This window comes from Lemur catta, chromosome 12, assembly GCF_020740605.2.
Source record: "Lemur catta isolate mLemCat1 chromosome 12, mLemCat1.pri, whole genome shotgun sequence".
Taxonomy (NCBI): domain Eukaryota; kingdom Metazoa; phylum Chordata; class Mammalia; order Primates; family Lemuridae; genus Lemur; species Lemur catta.
In genome coordinates, this window is record NC_059139.1 from 93133717 (window position 1) to 93152907 (window position 19191).

A 19191-nucleotide genomic window follows, 5' to 3' on the forward strand; every position below is an offset into this window, starting at 1 on the left:
AGAGTTTGAAATTCAAAACATATATGAGAAAAAACACAAAACTCTGTTGAAAGAACCCAAAGAAGAACCAAATAAATGGAGAGGCATTCCACATTTAGACAGGAAGAGTAAACATTGTCAAAATGCCAGTTTTTCCCAACTTGACTTATAGTAAATCTACATGCAATCCCCATCAAAATCCCAGCAAGTTGTTTTGTGGATATTGACAAACTAATTCAGAAGTTTATATGGAGAGGCAAAAGACCCAAAATGGTCAACATGATATTGAAAGAGAAGAACAAAGGTAGAGTACTGACACTACCTGACTTCAAGACTATAAAGCTACAGTAATCAAGACAGTGTGGTGTTGTTGAAAGAGTAAATATACCAATGGAACAGAATAGAGAGCCCAGAAATAAACCCACATAAACTTAATCAACTGATCTTTGACAAAGGGGAATAAGCAGTAAGATGTAGAAAAGATGGTCTTTTCAACAAATTATGCTAGAACAACCAGGCATTCATATGCAAAAAAAAAAAAATAAAATTCTAGACACAGACTTTACAAAAATTAACTTAAAATGGATCACAGGTAAAGAAAAATGAGGGAATCAAGATGGCGGATGAGAAAACCCACCAGCCAGAGTGTCTCTGCAAGAAAGACAGATTTTAGAAGAAAGTGAAAAAAGTAGTCAGGTAGAGGAACATAGATCAGACAAGGGTAGGAAGGGAGAGTACCTGAAACTACAGGAGACCCCACACGAAGAAGGTGCGAAGGAGAACTGGAAGGAGAAAGACCCCCGAGAGGCTTGGAGACCAGCAACAAGGGTGCTGATTGGCTGGTGACTCCAAGAGAGCAGAGCAAATTCTGAGGTGGAGAGACATCGATCCAGCCTGGGCACCCTGTGGGTGACTTGAGACCAGCACTCCTCTTCCTGGAAGGGTCAGGGACTGATCTCCAGGGCACAGGGCACAGGCCTGCAGACCAGATCCTGTACACCCAGGCCTCAATCGCATTGCCCTGGGGCACAGAAGGGTTATTTGTGAACGGCCCTACTGAGTGTATGTGCCTTCAGGGGTAGATCAGTGTGCCTGAGGGGCAGTCCTCCTCTCATAGGAAGGCCGTGCACCCAGCCCAGTCTGTGATCCTGGGTAGGGAACCTCCTGGCCGGCATGACAGCCAGGGTAGATCCACTGGCTTGAGGTCCTGCCTGCTGACAGAGGCCCCGGAGAAGCTGCAGAGTGCAGGAGGGTGAAAAAGGGCTAGACCTGCTCCAGACTGTAGGTCTCAGATAGTCCCACCCCCCATACAGAGACTTTCCTGCTGAGAGGGGCCAGTCCAGCCCCTCCCTGTCAGCTTTTCCCAGAGGCAGAGAACAGACCTTTGACCCCTGCTAACAGCATTTGTGGAGCTTGAGGGCAGGCTCATGCAACCCAGCTCTGCCCAGACTCACTCCCTGACCTGTGCCTACTGAGGTGCAGAATAAGGACACACCTGGAAGTCCCAGGACACCACCCACCACATAAGGCACTGGGGTGTCTCTCCAGAGGAATGAGAGCTGGTTACAGGACCCAAAAACAACACTGCAGCCTGTGCCTCCCAGCAAGCGCCACCTATTGACATGGAGGTCATTCTGCACAGCATTTTACTGCATCTACTGGTTCATCATATAGGGTGTGGTCAAATCTGACCCACAAACACCACCTAGTGCCTCAGAGACAAAACAGGGAATGTCATCATCCAAACAAAAATCTAAAGGCAAGAAGCAGCAGCTGATCTAGATGTGAAGGAATCTGTGAAAGAACTCCGGAAGTATGAATAATCAAATGGAAAGGACACTCCCAAAGAGAAACACCACATCTCTAGCAAACTTAGAACATCAAAATGACAGAACAAGAATTTCAAACATGGATCATCAGAAAACTGAATGATATGCAAGAAAAAATGGGTAATCAACACAAAGAAACCACAAAACAAATCAAGGACTTGGAAGAAAAATTCACTAAAGAAACTGAAATATTAAAGAAAAATCAAACTGAACTCCTGGAAATGAAGAATTTAATCAGGGAACTACAAAACACAGTGGAAAGCCTCAAGAGCAGGGTAGATCAAACAGAAGAAAGAATCTCAGAGATCAAAGATAACACCTTCATATTAAATAAGTCAGTCACAGAGATAGAGGAAAGAAATAAGAGAAAATATCAGAGTCTGCAAGAAATGTGGGCTTATGTGAAGAAGCCTAACATGAGAGTTATGGGCATTCCTAAGGGTGAAGAAGATAATACACAAGGTTGGATAAGCTATTTGAAGAGATAATTGAGGAAAATTTCCCAGGCCCTGCTAAAATGTAGATATACAGGTACAAGAAGTTCAAAGGACTCCTGGGAGATTCATTGCAAATAGGAAGACACCACATCATGCAGTCATCAGACTGACCAAAATATCCACTAAAGAGGTGCTTCTTCGAGCTGTAAGGTGAAAGAAACAAGTAACATACAAAGCAAAGCCCATTCGAATAACGCCAGATTTCTCAACTGAAACCTTACAAGCAAGAAGAGACTGGGGCCCCATCCTCACTCTTCTGAAACAGAATAATGTCCAGCCTAGCATCTTGTACCCAGCAAAGGTAAGTTTTGTATACAAAGGAGAAATTAAGACATTCTGAGATAAACAAAGACTGAGGGAATTCACTAAGGCAAGACCAGCCCTCCAAGAAGTACTCAAAACAGAGTTGCACATGAATCAGCACAAGAAACACTCATGAATGTAAAACTACTCAAAAGCTGAAGATAAAGGCCAGATACCACAATGGCCCGAGAGAGAAAATATAGCAAGGAAGTTCTACCCAACAGGAGGAACACAAATCTGCCCCACCTATCAATCCTCTCAATAAATGTGAATGGCTTGAACTCCCCACTCAAGAGACGTAGGCTGGCCCAATAGATAAAAAAATACAAGTCAAGTATCTGCGGTCTCCAGGAAACTCATCTAACTTGCAAAGATGCATCTAGACTGAAAATAAAGGGATGGAAATTGATATTTCAAGCAAATGGAAGGCAAAAGAAGGCTGATGTGATGGTTTTAATTTCAGATAACTTAGTTTTTAAATCAACAAATGTAATGAAAGACAAAGATGGTCACTATATAATGGTGAAAGGTACAGTTCAACAAGAAGTCACAACTATATTTAATATGTATGCACCCAACTTAGGTGCACCCAGATTCATAAAGCAAACCCTACTGGAACTAAACCAAATGATAAACAGGAACACCATAATAGCCAGAGACTTCAGCACCCCGCTGACAGCACAGGACAGCTCCTCCAAACAGAAAATAAATAAATAAATAATGGACTTAAACAGAACACTAGAAAAAATGGGCCTGACTGACATTTACAGGACATTCTATCCAAACTCCACTGAATATGCATTCTTCTCATCAGCTCATGGAACATTTTCTAAGATTGATCATATCCCAGGACACAAAGCATGTCTTAAAAAATTAAAAAAAAATAGAAATTATACCATGCATCTTCTCATATCACAGTGGAATAAAAGTAGAAATCAACCCTAACAGAAATTCTCATTCTACTCAAAGTCATGGAAGCTGAACAACCTTCTATTGATCAATCATTTCATAAAAGAGGAAATCAAGATGGAAATCAAAAGATTCTTTGAACTAAATGACAAAAGAGACACAAGTTATCAAAATCTGTGGGACACAGCTAAACCAGTCCTGAGAGGAAAGTTTATTTCCATAAATGCCTATATCAAAAAGACAAAAAATTTACAAATAGACAACCTAATGAATGGACTCAAAGAGCTGGAAAAAGAAGAACAGATTGACCCCCAAACCCAAGTTGGTTCTTTGAAAAAATAAACAAAATTGGCACACCTTTGGCTAGACTAACCAAGAGCAGAAAAGAAAAATCCCAAATAACCTCCATCAGGAACATGAAAGAAGAAATTACAACTGATGTCACAGAGATACAAGATATCATCTATGAACTCTACAAAAACCTTATACACACAAAGTGGAAAATGTGGAGGAAATGGACAAATTTTTAGAAACACACAACCTCCCTAGGCTCAACCTGGAAGAAACAGAATTCCTGAACAGACCAATATCAAGAACTGAAATAGAAACAGCAATAAGAAATCTCCCCAAAAAGAAAAGCTCAGGACCAAATTGCTTCACACCTGAATTTTAACACACCTACAAAGAAGAACTGGTGCCTATCCGACAAAAGTTATTCCACAACATCGAGAAGGACGGAATCCTCCCCAACGTTTTATGAAGCCAACATAACTCTAATACCAAAACCAGGAAAGGACGCAACAAAAATAGAAAACTACAGACTAATATCCCTGATGAATATAGATGCAAAAACTCTCAATAAAATCCAAGCAAATTGAATCCAGGTGCTTATCAAGAAAATAATCCATCATGACAGAGTGGGCTTCATCTCACAGATGCAGGGATGGTTCAAAATATGCAAATCTATAAATGTAATACACCACATAAATAGAAGCAAAAACAAAGACCACATGATCCTCTCAATAGACGCAGAAAAAGCATTTGACAAAATTCAACACCCTTTTATGATAAGAACACTTAACAAAATAGGCACAGACAGGGCCTACCTAAAAATGATACAAGCCATATATGACAAAACCACAGCCAACATCATACTAAATGGGGAAAAATCGAAAGCCTTCCCACTTAGAACTGGAACCAGACAAGGCTGCCCACTGTTCCCACTGCTATTCAATATAGTGCTGGAAGTCCTTGTGAGAGCAATCAGGGAGGAGTGTAGAATCAAGGGAGTCCATATAGGGAAAGAAGAGATTAAACTCTCACTCTTCGCTGATGGTATGATGTTATATCTCGAAAAGCCCAAGGATTCATCCAAGAGACTCCTGGAATTAATTAATGAATTCAGTAAAGTCTCAGGATACAAAATCAATACACAGAAATAAGAGGCATTCATATATGTCAATAACAACCAAATCAAAGACTCAATAGCCTTCATGATAACAACAAAGAAAATAAAGTACCTAAGAATACATTTAACTAAGGAGATAAAAGACCTTTACAGGGAGAACTATGAAACATTGAGGAAGGTAATTGCAGAGCACGTAAACAGGTGGAAAACCATACCATGCTTATCGATCACAAAAAACAACATTGTTAAAATGTCTATACTACCCAAAGTGATCTACAGATTCAATGCAATCCCTATAAAATTACCAACATCATTTTCCACAGATATAGGAAAGCTAATTTTATCCTTTTTATGAACCAGAGAAGACCTCGTTTAGCTAAAGCAGTTTTAAGCAATAAGAACAAAATGGGAGGTATTAATTTACCAGACTTCAAACTGTACTACAAGGCTGTGGTTATTAAAATAGCTTGGTGTTGGCAGAAGAATAGGAACACAGACCAGTGGAACAGAACTGAGAATCCAGATATAAAACCATCCTCATATAGCCACCTAATCTTTGACAAAGCACACAAAAACATATCCTGGGGAAAAGAATCCTTATTCAATAAATGGTGCTCAGAAAACTGGATAGCCACATGTAGAAGACTGAAACGGGACCCACAGATTTCACCTCTCACAAAAATCAAATCATGGTGGATAACAGACTTAAACCTTAGGTGTGAAACTATTAGAATCCTAGAAGAAAATGTATGAAAGACTCTTATAGACATTGGCCTAGGCAAAGAATTTATGAAGAAGACCCCTAAGGCAATCACTGCAACAACAAAATAAATAAATAAATGGGACCTGATTAAATTAAAAAGCTTCTGCACAGCCTAAGAACCTGTCACGAGAGCAAACAGACAACCTACAGAATAGAAAAAAATTTTGGCATGTTACCCATCAGATAAAGGACTGATAACTAGAATCTATTTAGAACTCAGGAAAATCATCAAGAAAAAAATCAAACAACCCTATCAAAAAGTGGGCAATGGACATGAACAGAAATTTTTCAAAACAAGACAGAAGAATGACCAACAAACATGAAAAAATGCTCGACATCTCTAATCATCATGGAAATCAAAACCACAATAAGATATCACTAAGCTCCAGTGAGAATGACCTTTATAAAAAAGTCCCATAACAAAAAATTTTGGCGTGGATGTAGAGAGAGAGGAATACTCATACACTGCTGGTAGGACTGCAAACTAGTGCAACCTCTGTGGAAAGCAATATGGGGATACCTTAAACAGATACAAGTAGACCTACCATTTGATCCAGCAATCTCATTATTGGGCATCTACCCAAAAGAAAAAAAGACATTCTCTGACAAAGATATCTGCACCCAAATGTTTATAGCAGCACAATTCATAATTGTGAAGATGTGGAAACAACCCAAGTGCCCATCAATACATGAGTGGATTAATAAAATGTGGTATATGTATACTATGGAGTACTATGCAGCTATATGAAACAGTGGTGATATAGCACCTCTTATATTTTCCTGGAGACTGTTGGAACCCATTCTACTAAGTGAAGTATCCCAGGAATGGAAAAATAAGCACCACATGTACTCACCATCAAAGTGGTTTTACTGATCATCACCTAAGAGCACATTTAGGAATAACATTGATCGGGTGTCGGGCAGATGTGAGTGGTGGAGGCGATGGGTGTATACATACATATATGCGATGCACACTAAGGGATGGATACGTTTGAAGCTCTGATTTGGGGGGTTGGGGAGCAAGGGCAATATACATAACCTAAACTTTTGTACCACCATAATATGCTGAAATAATAATAAAAACACAAAAACAAAAAATAAAATGGATCACAGATCTTTATTCATAATTACCAAAACTTGGAGGCAGCCAATATGTTCTTTAGCGGGTAAGTATATAAATCAGCTCTGAGATATTCAGACAATGGAATATTATTCAGCGCTAAAACCAAATGAGCTATTAAGCTGTAAAAAAAGACATGGGGGAAGCTTAAATGCATATTACTAAGTGAAAGACACCAATCTGAAAAGGGTACATTCTATATGATTGCAACTATGTGACATTCTGGAAAAGGCAAAACTAATACAGAGATATAAAGTTAAGTGGTTGTCAGGGCTTGAGGGTAGAGAGACACAGGGGACTTTTAGGATAGTGAAAATATTTTGTATTAGACTATAATGGTGGCTACATCTCTTTATACATTTGTCTAAGCTCATAGAATGTATAAATCATAGTATAAACTTGGACTTTAGGTAATAATTATATGTCAGTGTAGGTTCATCAACTGTTACACCTGTACCAGTCTGGTGGGGGATGTTGATAATGGGAGAGACTGTGCATGTGTGGGGCAAGGGGTCTAGGGGATATCTCTGTATATTTCTCTCAATTTTGCTGTGAACCTAAAACTGCTCTTTAAAAAGTCTTTTTTGAAAATGAATTAAAATAGTACCTTAAAAAATATAGAAACCCAAGATACTACTACCACCTCACAGAGGTTTAAAGAATGATGGGGAGATTGTAAACCTCTTTGCACAGTCTGTGGTACATAGTTGGTACACCTATGGTGTGTTCTTCTTTAATTCAGCATAGACAGTGCTAAAGTGTCAAAGGTAACCACGGCCCACCTGGCCCACCTGGGCTCCCAGGTCCTCCAGGGCCCCCTGGAAGCAGAAGAGCCAAAGGCCCTCAGTTCCCAAAATTGTTCAATGGTCGTGTTTAATTCACCAACCATGCACCTGGGAACACCCCTCTGTCACTAATGACCCCAAACGCTTGGTCTGCACTCCAGGTTTTGTGATCAGATTTTTTAAAGCAGATGGAGGAGATTTCAGTTCAAAATGAAAGTCCCTGCCTGCACCATGCTCATGGGAGGTCTGAGCAGTCTCCCCAGCACTGAGCTCTGGGAGCAGAGTTTGAATTGTGTCCCACACCACTTACCTCATAAATAAATAGATATATTATATGTATAACACATATGTATATATAAAACATATATAATATCTATAACATATATTTTATATATATATATTTTTTCAAAAGCTAGTTCTTTAACAGACATTTTTAACTGCATAAGCCAATTGAACAAGTTTTTGCAATACCTTGTAGAAAAATGTTTTGACTTCACAAAATTCTTAGCTTCACAACAGAATAGAATCTTTAGGGGGAGAATTCAGCAGAAGGAAATCTTAGAATACTTCCACAGCTTCTTTGGGTTGAAAGTGGAAAAAGATATCAGCAAGCCTCAAGTCATATTGAAAACCACCTGGAAAAACTGCAAAACAAATGTAGGTGGCAGTTTCCCTCTCATCCAACACAAATGTATGACTCGGTAATGGGCCACTGCTCTGAAACTTCTGGTCATACTGAACACCTGTCTTTGAGGCAACATGAAGCCCTTTGTGAACTGCAGCTAATCATACATTCAAGATAAGATTTATTGATCTTCTCCTAGACGTGTTCTGGGTATCCGTGAAAGTAACATGTCTCATCATTCATAGAAGAGTAGTGGACAGCTTGCTGTACTTGTAAACCTCTTTCATATGGGAGGAAGAGTTTGCTTACTTAGAAAAAACAAAAGAAAGGACAAAACTAATCTCATGTCAATTGAAGATGAAATCTATGTCAAGATTGACTCAGAATTGAATGAAATAAACTGAGCAATAAATAAGTATAGGTTCCATGTGAGAGGGAAACATTTTCAATTTTAGCTTCAAAAACAAAATTTTGTATGTGTACATAAAGCAAACAGGCATAATTTTAAAATACATATATACCTTAATATCACATAATATCAAAATATTTAATATTACAACTCCTTGGTACCTATTTGAACCTGATCATGTTACTCACAAAGAAATTATTTTTTTCAAAGTCCTGTTTAAAATTGTGTCTTTGGACATATTTAATTCATATTTCTTTGCTTATTATTTAGTAGTATTACTATTTGTACTTTGTCAATAAATTTTAATGTTGTAAATTAATTTACTTTATTAAATTTAAATCTAATGAGCATAAGTGTAAAACTAAAATCCCATTTTGGCTCAAGCCAGTTATTTAACAGAAATTAATTTGTCTTGTGGATTTTCAAATTTTATTAAAAGACAGATTAATTTCATGAAAGTAAGCTAAGCTTCGAATATATATAAAGCTTCTAATATATACAGAGCAAAATCAGAAAGAATTCAGAAATTGACAATTCAACAATAATAGTTGGAGGCATCAATACCTCATTCTAAATAATGGGTAGACCAACACAGAAAATTGAATATGATATAGAAATAACACACATCTGTATGGAACACTCTATCCAGTAAAGCAGAATCCATATTCTCCTCCAGTACAAATGGAACATTCTACTTGGATAGACCATATGCTATGACATAAAATAAGTTGCAATAAATATAAAAATAAGAAAGTTAAGCAAATAACATTTGCCAGTCACAATGAAATTAAATTTGAAATCGACAACAGGAGATTTTGGAAATTTGCAAATGTGTGGGTACTAAACAAGACAATCCTAAATAACCAATGCATAACAGAAGACATCACAAGAGAAATTAGAAAATACTTTAGGGTGATTTAAAACAAAAATAAAACATGCTAAAAATACAAGAGATGCAACTAAAGCAGTGTTTAGACAGAAATTTGTACTCTTAAACACCTATATTTAAAGAGAAAGCAGATCTTAAAATAACATTCAACTTATGAAACTGAAATAAATGAAGAGCAAACTAAACTCACAGCAAGCTAAAGAGAGAATATATTAAAGACTAGAGAAGGAATAAATGAAATAGAGAATATAAAAAAGAATAAACTTTTTAAAAACATAGTTCTTTGAGAGATCAAACAAAACTGACAAAACTTTAACTTGACTGGCCAAGATACAAAGAAAAAAAATCTGATCTGCTAAAATCAGATATAAAAGACAGGGACATCATTAATGACCTCAAAGAAATATTAACAGATTAATAATGTGTTCCTATGAGCAACTCTTTGTGACAAATTGGATGATTTAGATGAAATGGTCAAATTCACAGGACACAAGCAAGCTAAACTGAGTCAAGAAGGAATAAGAAATCTGAATAGATCTATAGCAAGTAAAGAGATTAAGTAATTAACTATACAAAGAAAAGCCCAGAAACTGAGGACTTTACTGTTGAATTCTATCAAACATTTAAAGGATACTTAATACAAATGTTTCAAAAACTTTTCCTGAAGACAGAGAAGAAGGCAACATATCCCAAGGCATTTATTGAGACCAGTACTTCCTTAATACCGAAAACAAAGACATCACAAAAAAGGAAAACTATAGATTAATTTCTTCTAAATATATATGGAGGCCTGGCACAGTGGCTCACATCCATAATCCCAGCATTTTAGGAGGCTGAGGCAGGAGGATCATTTGAGATTAGGAGTTTGAGACCAGCCTGGGCAGCATAGTGAGACCTCATCCCTATAAAAAAAAATTAAAAATTAGATGGGCATGGTGGTGCTCACCTACAGCCCTAGCTTCTTGGGAGGCTGAGTCAGGAAGATCAAGCTTGAGCCCAAGAGTTTGAGGTTACAGTGAGCTGTGATTGCACCACTGCACTCTAGCCTAGGCAACAGAGTTAGATCCTATCTGAAAGAGAGAGAGAGAGAAGAAAGAAACAAAAGAAAGAAATAAAATAAAGAAAAAAAAGAAAACATAGAAAAGAAAAAAGAAGAAAAGAAAAGAAAGAGAAAGGAAAGAAGGGAGGGAGGGATGGAAGGAGGGAGGAAGAGAGAGAAATGGAAAGAGAGAAAAGAAAGAAAGAAGGAGAGAAAGAAAGATCCTCAACAAAATGCAAACTGAATCCAGCAACATATAAAAATAATATACCATAATATACCATAATCATGTGCGATTGATCCCAGTAATGCAAGGTTGCTTAACATATGAAAATCAACATAAGAAAAAAAGACAAAAAGGACCTGATTACCTCAATACATATAGGAAAAGTATATGACAAAATCTAATGTCCTTTAATAATTAAAAGAAAAAAAAACACTCAACAAACCAGGAACAGAGGGAAATTTTCTCAACCTGAAAAAATGAAGGAATATATTCAAGCTGACATCATACTTACTGGTGAGAGTGTGAATGCTTTTCACAAAAGATCAGAGACAGAAAGAGGGCATCTCCTTTCACCACTTCTGTTCAAATTTCTACTAGAGGTTTTAGCCAGGGCAGTTGGATAAGAAAATGAAATAAAGGTATCCAGATCGTAAAGAAAGAAGTAATACTATCTCTATTCTTATATGATATTTTTTTTACCTACAGAAGATCCTAAGGAATCCACAAAAATAATTATTAGAATTAATAAACTAGTTTAGCAAATTTGCATGATAGAGGATCAATGGTTATACTTCCATAGACTTGCAGTGAACCACCAAACAAAGTTGGAGGTCTCACACTTCTTGAATTAAAACTTACTGCAGAGTTATAATAAGAATAAAGCACATGTAAAACACAAGTGAAAGAGAAAAATGTACATAAATTAGATAAATTTGACTTCATAAAAATTAAAAACTTTTCTGTGTGAAAGGACAATATCAATGCAGTGAAAAGAAACTAACAGAATGGGACAAAATATTGTAAATAATATATCTGATAAGGAACTTGTATCAGAATATATAAATGATTCTTACAACTCAATAACTAAAAGAAAAATAACCCAATTTAAAAAGGGTTGTAGGCTGAGCATGGTGGCTCACGCCTGTAATCCTAGCACTCTGGGAGGCCGAGGCGAGTGGATTGTTTGAGCTCAGGAGTTTGAGACCAGCCTGAGCAAGAGCGAGATCCCATCTCTAGTAAAAATAGAAAGAAATTATATGGACAGCTAAAAATATATATAGAAAAACTAGCCGGGCATGGTGGCATATGCCTGTAGTCCCAGCTACTCAGCAGGCTGAGGCAGGAGGATTGCTTGACCCCAGGAGTTTGAGGTTGCTGTGAGCTAGACTGATGCCACGACACTCTAGGCCAGGCAACAGAGTGAGACTCTGTCTCAGAAAAAAATAAATAAATAAAATAAATAATAAAAATGGTCGAAGAACTTGATTTGACATTTCTCCAATAAAGATATGCAAATAGTCAATAAACATAGGAAAAGATGCCCAAATAATTAGTCATTAGGGGAATGCAAATCAAATTTACAATGAGATACCACTTCACACCCACTAGGACAGCTATAATCAAAAAGATTTATAATAGCATGTATTGACAGTGATGTGGAGAAACTGAAGCCTTCATGAACTGCTGGTGGGAGTATAAAATGGTGCAATTGCTTTGGAAAACAGTCTGACAATTCCTCAAAAGGTATAGAGAGAATTACAATATGATACAGCAATTCAAATTGGTTGAACATACCCAACAGAATGAAAATATATGCCCATATCAAGACCCCTATATACATATTCATAGCAGGATTATTCAAAGTTAGCCAAAAAATGGAAGCAAGTGATAAATGGATAAGCACAATGTTGTATATCGATACAATGTAATATAATTAGTCAAAGTAAAAGAATGAAATATTAATTCATGTCACAACAGGAATGAATCTCAAAAACTTTATGTTAAATGAAAGAAATCATTCACACGTCCACATAAACTATGATTCTGCTTATATGAAATATTCAGAACAGGTAAATCCACAGAAATACAGGGTATCCCAAAAGTCGCCATACATAAGGAAAATGGAAAATTGTAGCTAAATGTACCTTTATTTACAAAATATTCACTACTAAATTTTTCCTTTGTATGGAGACTTCTGGGGCACCCTATAGAAAGATTAAGGATTAAGGGGCTGAGTTGAGAGGAAAAGTGAGTTATGACTTTAAATGGTACAGAGTTTCTTTTCTGGGATAGGAAAATATCCTGAAGTTAGATATTGGTGATAGTTTCCCAACTTTATAAATGTACTAAAATATCACTGAATATACACCTTAATGTTGTAAATTTTATGCTATATGGATAATATCTTAATAAAGCTATAATAAAAAATTATACAAGGGCTCATAATTTTACCTAAAATATTTAATTTGTTAAAGCTAAAATTGAGTAGTGAGTACAAGAGTGTTTATTGCATTACTACTTTTTATTTTTTTATATTTTTACATTAGTAATCTTCATTTCATTATACTCTGCATACTTGAAACTTTTAAAAAATATAAAAAACAAAAATAGACCTTACAATTAAATTTCGTATGAAAAGTTACTATGTGCTGAATATTATTTTAGAATTTTCCCAAACCAAAAATAATTTTTGGATTTTCTTTTTTTCACTATTCAGTTGAAAACCATGAAGGAATTTGAACAAAACTACTGATGGATATACAAGAGTAGAATAAAATAGCGAGAAAGAGCATTACTACTGTCTCCAGTTTTCTGTTTCCATCAAGGCTAACAAAATACAAAGATGTGTTGATATTTTCTCCAACATTTTCAGGTTCTTTTACATCATATTGAAATTCCTTGAAGGCAGTGATTTTACCTTTTCAACACCTCAGTGACCAGTGGACTCATTTTTAGTTTTACACTGAAATCATTTATTTTCATTCTTTTTATAAGCTTGACACAGCTTTAACTCCTTTAACAGCTTTAACTCCTTTCTAATAGGATCCATTTTTTTTTTTTTGGTGATAAATTAAATGTTTCTGCCTCAGAGGCAGTGCGACACAATCAGAATAGATGACTCACTTTAAATATTTTGAACTAAATATGTCATAAAAAAGCATTTATAAAGTACACGTCAAGTATAAAGAAACACAGTGTAAAGAACATTCAGATACCTACCCCCCACTAAAAAAACATTATAACAATATTTAGAGTTTCTTGCATCCTTCCCATTCCTATCTTTCCTCTACAGCTTTGCTAATATGTTGATTTTTGGTGTAGTTAAATTATTTTTCCCTTCCCCAAGTTCATAAAGGTAATCTCCTATATTAAGTTTTAAAGATTGTAAAAATACTCTTTTACATTTACATATCTAATTGCCCAGAAAAGATTTTTGTGTATCATCCATAGTGTGGAACCTGATACTATTTTTTTCCTATACAACTAGCCATTGTTTCAGTAACATTTATTGAAAATTCCATATTTCAACGGGATCTGCAATATCAGCTATATTCTAAATCATTTCTATGGTTGTATTTCATTAGTCAATGTGTTTATCCCTATATCAACACCACATTCTCTTAATGTCATTTTACGGACTTTTTTACAAATATCTGATAGATCCAGTCGTCTACCGATTGCTACGTTATTGTTCACCTTCAGGAATTCTATTCTTGACTACTTTTAACTCTTCCTGCACAATATTTATAAGCTCTTTTTTTATGAATATTAAAATAAGTGTGCCAGGCTTCCCACCTACCCTCAAATATCAATGAAAATATTCTATTTGGATTTTGATTTAAGTTGCATTGAGTCTATGAAGATCAATTTGGGGAGATTGATATCTCTGCGTTGAAAACTCGAAATTATTAAACATAAAATGGTGCAGCTCCTCATTTATATAGGGCTTCCTAAATGGTTTGCACAAAAGGTTATAGTTTTTTTTTCCTTTTTTTATTTCACCTTATTATGGGGGTACAAAAGTTCAAGTTATATAAATATTGCCCATGTCCCGCCCATCCCCCTGAGTCAGAGCTTCAAGCGTGTCCATTCCCCAGACAGTACACCTAGCACTCAACATGTAGGCATACACCCATCCCCTCCTCCCCCCCCGCCTCAGTCTGATACCCAATTGGTATCATTCCCCAAAGTGCATTTAGGTGATGATCAGGGAAACCAATTTTCTGGTGAGTACATGTCATGCTTGTTTTTCCATTCTTGGGATACTTCACTTAATAAAATGGGTTCCAACTCTCTCCAGGAGAAAAAAAGAAATGTCGTATCACCATTATTTCTTATAGCTGAGTAACACTCCATGGTATACATATATCACCATTTACTAATCCATTCGTGAATTGATGGGCATTTGGGGTGTTTCCACATCTTTGCAATTGTGAATTGTGCTGCTATAAACATTCGGGTACAGGTGTCTTTGTCATAGAATGATTTTTGTTCCTTTGGGTAGATGCCCAATAATGGGATTGCTGGATCGAATGGTAGGTCTACCTGAATCTGTTTAAGATATCTCCATAATGCTTTCCACAGGGGTTGCACTAGTTTGCAGTCCCACCAGCTGTGTATGAGTGTTCCTGTCTCTCTGCATCCAGGCCAACATGTGTTGTTTTGGGACTTTTGATAAAGGCCATTCTCACTGGAGTTAAGTGATATCTCATTGTGGTTTTCATTTCAATTTCCCTGATGATTAGGGATGTTGAGCACTTTTTCATATGTTTGTTAGCCATTCTTAGGTCTTCTTTTGAAAAATTTCTGTTCATGTCCTTTGTCCATTTTTGATAGGGTTGTTTGATTTTTTCTTGCTGATTTTCCTGAGTTCTAAATAGACTCTTGTTATCAGTCCTTTATCTGATGTGTAGTATGCAAAAATTTTTCCCATTCTGTAGGCTGTCTGTTTATTCTCGTGACTGTTTCTTTGGCTGTGCAGAAACTTTTTAATTTAATCAGGTCCTATTCATTTATTTTTGTTGTTGCCATGATTGCCTTAGGGATCTTCACAAATTCTTTGCCTAGGCCAATGTCTGTTAAGTGTCTTTCCTTCATTATCTTCTAGAATTCTAATCGTTTCCCATCTAAGGTTTAAATCTGTTATCCACCGTGATTTGATTTTTGTGAGAGGTGAAAGGTGTGGGTCCTGTTTCAGTCTTCTACATGTGGCTATCCAATTTTCCCAGCACCATTTATTGAATAGGGGTTCTTGTCCCCAGAGTATGTTTTTGTCTGCTTTGTCAAAGATTAGATGGCTCTATGAGGATGGTTTTATATTTGGATTTTCTGTTCTGTCCCACTGGTCTGTGTCCCTGCACTTGTGCCAATACCAGGCAGTTTTAAGAACCGCAGCCTTCTAGTATAGTTTGAAGTCTGGCAAATTAATACCTCTCATTTTGTTTTTATTGCTTAAAATTGCTTTTTCTATACGGGGTCTTCTCTGATTCCATACAAAATGTATAATTATTTTTTCTAAATCTGTGAAAAATGATATTGCTAATTTAATAGGGATTGCATTGAATCTGTAGATCACTTTGGGTAGTATAGACATTTTAACAATGTTGATTCTTCCAATTCACGAGCATGGTGTGGTTTTACACCTATATACATGCAATGGCTCAAGAGAGAAAGCATAGCAATGAAGTTCTACCCAACAAGATGAACAGAAATCTGTACTACTTATCAGTTCTCTCAATAAATGTGGATGGCTTGAATTCTCCACTCAAGAGACATAGACTGGTCCAATGGATAAAAAAACACACACCAACTATCTGCTGTCTTCAGGAAATTCACCTAACCTGCAAAGATGCATTTAGACTGAAAATAAAAAGATAGAAATCAATATTTCAAGCAAATGGTAGCCAAAAGAAAGCTGGTGTGGCAGTTTTAATTTCCAATAACTTAGTTTTTAAACCAACAAAAGTAATAAAAGACAAAGATGTTTACTGTATACTGGTGAAAGGCACAATTCAACAAGAAGACATAACTATACTTAATATATATGCACCCAACTTAGGCGACCCAGATTCATAAAGCAAACCCTATTTCATCTGAACCAAATGATAGATAACAATACTGTAATAGCTGGGGACTTTAACACCATGCATCTTCTCAGATCACAGCGGAATAAAAGTAATAATGAACCCTAACAGAAACTCTCATTCCTACTCAAAGTCATGGAAGCTAAACAACCTTCTCCTGAACTATTATTTTATAAAGGAAGAAATCAAGTCAGAAATCAAAAGATTCTTTGAATTAAATGACAAAGGAGACACAACTTATCAAAATCTATGGGACTCAGCTAAAGAAGTCCTAAGAGGAAAATTCATTTCCATAAATGCCTATATCAAAAAGACAGAAAATTTACAAATAGACAACCTAATGAATGGACTCAAAGAACTGGAGAAAGAAGAACAGACTGACCCCCAACCCAGCAGAAGGCAAGAAATTATTAAGACCAAATATGAATTAAATATAAAGAACAACAAAAATACCATAAGGGAAATTAATGAAACAAAAAGTTGGTTCTTTGAAAAGATAAACAAAATAGACACACCTCTGGCTAGACTAACCAAGAGCAGAAAAGAAAAATCTCTATTAACCTCCATCAGGAACATGAAAGGAGAAATCACCACCGATGCCACAGAGATACACGACATCATCTATAAATTCTACAAGAATCTTTATGCACACAAACTGGAAAATGTTGAGGAAATGGACAATTTTTCATAAACACATAGCCTTCCCAAGCTTAATCACTAAGAAATAGAATTCCTGAATAGACCAATATCAAGAACTGAAATCAAAACAGCAATAAAAAACCTTCCCAAAAACAAAAGCCCTGGTCCAGATGGGTTCACACCCAAATTTTACCACACATAAAAAGAAGAACTGGTGCCCATCCTACATAAACTATTCTCCAATATCGAGAAGGTTGGAATTTTCCCCAACATGTTTTACCAAGCCAATATAACCTTGATACCAAAACCAGGAAAGGATGTAACAAAAAAAGAAAACTACAGACCAATTTCTCTTATGAATATAGATGCAAAAATTCTCAATAGAATCCTAGCAAATCATATCCAAGTGCTTATCAAAAAAAATAATCCATCACGACCAAGTGGGCTGCATTCCAGAGATGCAGGGGTGGTTCAACATACAAAAATCTATAAATGTAATTCACCACATAAATAGAGGCAAAAATAAAGACCATATGATCCTCTCAATAGATGCAGAAAAAGCATTTGAAAAAATTCAACACCCTTTTATGACAAGAACGCTTAACAAAATAGGCATAGATGGGACCTCCCTAAAAATGATGCAAGCCAAATATGACAAACCCACAGCCAACATCATACTAAATGGGGAAAAATTGAAAGCATTCCCACTTAGAACTGGAACCAGACAAGGCTGCCCACTGTCCCCATTACTTTTCAACATATTATTGGAAGTCCTTGCGAGAGCTATCAGGCAAGAGAGCAGAATCAAGGGAGTCCAAATAGGGAAGGAAGATATCAAACTCCCACTCTTTGCTGATGATATGATGTTATATCTGGAAAACCCCAAGGATTCAATCAAGAGACTCCTGGAATTGATTAATGAATTCAGTAAAGTCTCAGGTTACAAAATCAATACACACAAATCAGAGGCATTCATATATGCCAATAACAGTCAATTGGAGAACCAAATTAAAGACTCAATACTCTTCAAAATAGCAACAAAGAAAATAAATTATCTAGGAATATATTTAACTAAAGAGGTAAAGGACCTCTATAGGTTATAGTTTTATTTGTACAGTTATTGCAGATGTTTTATGCATGTGTTCCAAAAACTTTATAGTTGTGTTTTTATTATAAATAGTAATCTTTTAATTATAATTTCTCAGGGCTTATTGAAGTTGGAACCTCAAAAGATATTTGTATGTTTATTTTGTATGTTGAATTTATATTTTAATCTACTATAATTATTATACAATTGCCATTATATTATATAATATTACACTGTTATTATACAATTTATCATTATACTTTTGCTTTAATTTATTTTTCCCAACTTCTTTTATGTTTTGCACTTGTCCTGTACTTTCTATGTTTCTTCTCTCTTTGCCTTCTTTTGCATTTTTTAATTCAATTTTTCCTCTACTAACCTCATAATATACAATTTTTATTCTTTAATGGTTATCCTAGTAATGTAAATGGAGATACTTAAGGTTTCATTATCTAAAATTAATAAGGTTGTCTTTCTCCTGAAAACTGTAGGGATCTTAGAACACATTTATTCCAGAACCCTTTGCCAATATACACACTATTATCGCTGTTTATGTTAACTTCAACTTGGTTTTTACCTTTAAGGTGTTTTGTTTATTTTATATGTAGACATCAATGCTTTCATATATTTATCTACCTATTAACCACTTTCTCAACTCTTCCTTTCTTACTGTGTGTCAGATCTTCCATCTGGGAATCCCTTTTCTTCTATCAGACGGATTTTTTAAATTGTCTATTAATGAGAATTTTCTAGTTGAAAACAATTTTTGTTTGAAAATGTCTTTTTTATTTTACTCACAATATTGAAGGATACTTTTATT